Here is a 4,516-nt window from a genome sequence, read left to right on the forward strand (position 1 = left end):
ACCCCGGACCCGCGACCAGGATGGCGGCACCTAAGGGGGAGCGGCCGTGTGGGCTGCGCGGTGGGCACTGAGTTACAGCCAAGCGGGAAACCCGCTCTTCACCCCTCCCCCAAAGTATTTAAAATTCAGTTGGAGGCGGGTTTTCGGGGGCGGAGGGTGGGAATATCACGGCTCAAGCGGCCCGGAGCGCCGAGTGCGGCGGTTCCTGGGGTTGCTAAGGACTCGTCGCTAGTCCGAAGGGCTCACGGCAGTTTATTGCGCTCACCGGCGTCACCGCTGCTTTTCCCTGGCTCCCTTCCTTCCTCACCTTCCCCAAAGCGCCTGCGAGCCAAGCTGTATCCCCGCTTTAATGGTTCCCCAAATGACGGTGTTGGGATTATAATGCTGAGACTTTCCTAAGGCCCGAGAACGCTGTCTCGTCAGTTCTGCTGTAAATAAAGCAACATCGGTTCCTAAAGGTCATTACGGTCTGCAAAATTGAGCCGTTAAAAACTACAGGCCTTAGGGGGGGGGGGATGGGATTGAGAGGCACAACCCTCGGGAACTTTGTCAGTAACTTATTTTTTAAAGGGGAACCTGAAAAAATGGTAGCCCCGTTTTTACGTGTTACACGGTTGAGCCGTATGTAAACACTGCAGTCAATGCGGCGCTGGACCCCGGAAGAAGACCGGCCTCGCTTGTGGAAATGGCCGTGAGAATGGTCGCTGCGTGCGAGTTCCTGAGAAGTGGCGGAAGTTTACCTGAACGCAGAACTTACTACCACACCAGAGAGGGTGGGTGTGTCTCGGAACACACGCACACACGCACGGTGAACTGATGTCGTTCGTAGGTGTTTGAGGTCTGTGTGTTTTGTGTATTTCTGTGCCTCTCAGTTCATTGAGGTGTCGTTTTCTACCTCTAGTGTTCTTCACAGACAAGCAATTGAGAATTCTGCGTTATGCTCAGATTCCCTAACTTATCAATCATGTTGGAACAAATTCACATTTTCAGAGCAAGCAATATAGCAGACCGGATTATACTTGAATACAGCATTTTAAAAGAGTACTGTAATTTTCGGTTCAAAAAATAATTGAACGCCTGTATGTTAGGCACTGTGGTATAGATTTGCTACCTTTATGTGCCTATGGGCTTTGTCCCAAGTGGGTAAAGCCTTCATGAGGTTGTATGGTAACTAGAGGCCTGGTGCACAAAATTGGTGCACTCGGGGGTCCCTCAGCCCGTCCTGCGCCCTCTTGCAGTCTGGGAGCCTCGGGGGAATGTCTGACTTATGGCTTAGGCCTGCTCCCTGTGGGCCTAAACCAGGGGTCCTCAAACTGCGGCCCACCGAAAACATTTATCCAGCCTGCCAGGTGTGTTTGCCGCTGCTGCCTGTCCTGCTTCGCAGCCGACTCGTCCGGGGCCCGCAGTGTGCATGTGTGGAATGTCTGAGGGACAGTGAACTGGCGTCCTGTTTAAAAAGTTTGAGGACCTCTGTCCTAAGCCATCAGTCAGACATCCTTACCGCTGCCATGGAGGCAGGAGAGGCTCCCGCCAGCCATGAGCTCAGCTCAGGGCTTCTGGCTGAGCAGCACTCCCCCTGTGGGAGCACGCTGACCACCAGGGAGCAGCTCCTGTGTTGAGTGTCTGCCCCCTGGTGGTCATTCCACTGTTTGGTCATTTTGCATATTAACCTTTTATTATGTAGGATGAGGAATATACAAAGCATTTGAGGCATGCTGAGGAAAGAGCAACTAACTTCTGCTTGGTTTTTGTATCCAGAAAGAGAATTACTGGTGATTCTCTAGATACCTCAAGAAGTTGCATATAGATTTTTTTTTTAACTAGGCAAATTTTGAGTGGGGGATATTACAAGCCTTTGCTAAGAAAAGGCCACACAGAAATGAAGATTTATTAAGTAAAAAATATTTGCACTTAGCTTTTTGAGAAGCAAATTTTTTTCTTCTGTAAAATTGTGTCTAGTTGTATGTAAATACCACAGCATCATAAAGCAATATCTGGTGAAGCTAACTGCCATGTTTTAGACCAATAACTTCATATACGTTCACCTAAAGTAGTTGAAAATGAAACTATAGTTTATTTGGGACATTAAAAAATTATCACTGGTTTCTAATTTTAGAGAAATGTACAGAAACTCAGATTTAGGAATTTGTAGTCACAGAAAGAAAATAATAGCTTTGTTGAATGCTAATGGTGTAATAGGCACTGTGCATTACATGTGTTATTTCATTTAATCCTCACACCAAAATTGTGAGGTAGATATTTTATAAATGAGGAAATTTTAGCCTTAAAGATGAATGTAAACATGCTTGCAGAGCTGGGACTTCACATAGGTCTGTTTGACTCTAGTTGGTGTTCTTTTTTTTTTTTTTCATCTTTACAGTCAATGAATTAACAGCAGTAGGTTCAGACTGGGCTGGTCCAGGGTTCTGTGGGACTTGGGGGCAGGCGCAGCTACAACAAACACAGGAAAATGGACACGAGGGCAGGGGGAGGAAAGGGTTAACAGATTTGGTCTTGAACTTGGGGGGTGGGTGGAAAAGTGATTATCCTTGGGGCTTGGGATGAGGACCAGCAGGAAGAAAGCTGTCTGCTGGGGGCCTGGGCAGGCCCAGCAGACGGGCTGGTACCTTTGGGACTGAGCTGAGAGGGAAAAAAAATGAGGCCCCCTCCCCTGAGGTCAAGGCACTTGGCTCAGACTCCTCCTACCTCACACCATCCATGGAAGAGATGGGGCCCTCATCCCCTCGCTCCTCTCACTGGCTCAGAGGCTGTTCCATGTTGAGCCTCTGAAAGAAGCTTTTGCCCAACTCATATGTGCTGATCATGATGGCACAGGAGGGGCGGCCTTGATGATCCTTGGGAGGAAGCCTGCAGAGTCCCCTGGTGCTGGACTCAGCCCGGATCCTCCGCGCAGCAGCCAGGTGGAGTCGGCGTGCACAGGTGACAGCTTCCACGGCTCCCAGCGCAACCTGGCATTGAGTCTTCACCACATCGAAGGGTAGAGTCAGGATGGCAGCCACTGTTCCTGAGATGCCACCAGCCACAAAGCTGATGCCCACCGATGTCTGGTCCTTTGGTCTGCGCCCACACAGCCAGCTCTTTACCAGCTCATGGTTGAACCAATACAGGGCTGAAAAGGCCACATCCTGAAGAGCAGTGGGGCCCCAGCCCAGCCACAGTGAGCGCCAGCTGCCCTGAGCTACGGAGGTTCGGACATAGGCACCCAACTCCCGGTATGACACATGCTGAGCCTGCAGCTTTGTCTGTACCAGCTCTAGGGGGCTTATCACAGTCACGGTGCCCAAGTGGGCCAGTGCACCAGCCACCATGGGTGCATAGAAGTCAGAGGTCAGGGCTCGACCACACAGGAAGGCCTTGAGTTGGTCATAGGCCGTGAAGGAGATGGCGGTTGCTGGCACAATCATCACCAGGGTGGCTGGGAGGCCACTCCACAGGGCCCTGGTGCCCTCGTGTCTCACAATCTTCACAAAGGCATCCATGGTGCCAGTGGAGCAAGTGGGGTCCTGAAACCAGGTGGCACAGTGGGCACCATTTGGGCACAGGTGCAGGGGTTCCAGGACACCATTGCAGTAGAGGAGGCACTTGCCTGTGGGTCAGAGAGAGGGGGGCAGTTTGGTGTAAGAGGCTCCAGAGTCTGGACGGAGGCATGTTTGCTGGTCACCGAGGGACGCTGAGATTGCAGGCGGACCTTCACCATGTCCAGGGGGTCATGAAGATGGAGGTGACCACAGCCCCGGCACCTGAGGCCACCAGCTGTTGGAGGGGGCTGATGCCCCCAGGGTCCTGATCAGCCATCTTGTAGCTTCAATTCTGGCTTTAGGATGATACTCGCACGGCGCAGTGCCCGGGGTGGGGCGGGCCCATGGTGGGTCCGCAACCGGTGCGGGGTCCTCCGCACGCCTCTAGTTTGTGTTCTTAATGACATACTATTGTGCTCCTCCCACATCCCTCCTCCCATTTGATATAGATGTAACATAGGGAGACCCGGTTGCTGCTACACATTTATAAGCACTTAACATTAGTAGCTGGTCATGTAGACAAAGACTGGGGGGAAGTGTGTTCCAGGACCATGCAATCGTAATACTTGTGATTCTTTTTTTGGTTATGATCAAAAACCTCATGAGAATCCATGTAAGAATACTATTTGCTGGTCAAAATTCCAGATTTAAAGCATTTTACTATTTTCGGGAAAGACAGTCACACATCTGTTGTCAAAAAGCAGTGCATGATAGAACTCCATTTGAACACTGAACACATTTGCTTTAGATTTCTTTCCTAAGTCTTTGGAAATATCCTTCACTGGCGTTACGGTTAGAGCAATATTCTAGTGTGATGAAAGGCTTATTTTTTTTGTAAGATCCGCATTTCATGAATAATTTTCCTAGTTTTAGAGAGGAAAAAGGACTAGTTGGTAAAATGACTATATACATGAATAATTAGCTAGAATAAATGTTTACTCCCTTAAAAAGCCAGGTCCTGCCTAGTGTTGCTCAGT

At 49.9% G+C, this 4,516-nt stretch overlaps 1 pseudogene; it reads right to left on the reverse strand.

The window, feature by feature from the left end:
• Positions 1–2,355: 2,355 nt before the first annotated feature.
• On the reverse strand, positions 2,356–3,862 carry LOC102773309 (annotated as a pseudogene).
• Positions 3,863–4,516: the final 654 nt, after the last annotated feature.

The sequence above is a fragment of the Myotis davidii genome, unplaced genomic scaffold (genome assembly GCF_000327345.1).
Source record: "Myotis davidii unplaced genomic scaffold, ASM32734v1 scaffold648, whole genome shotgun sequence".
Lineage (NCBI taxonomy): Eukaryota > Metazoa > Chordata > Mammalia > Chiroptera > Vespertilionidae > Myotis > Myotis davidii.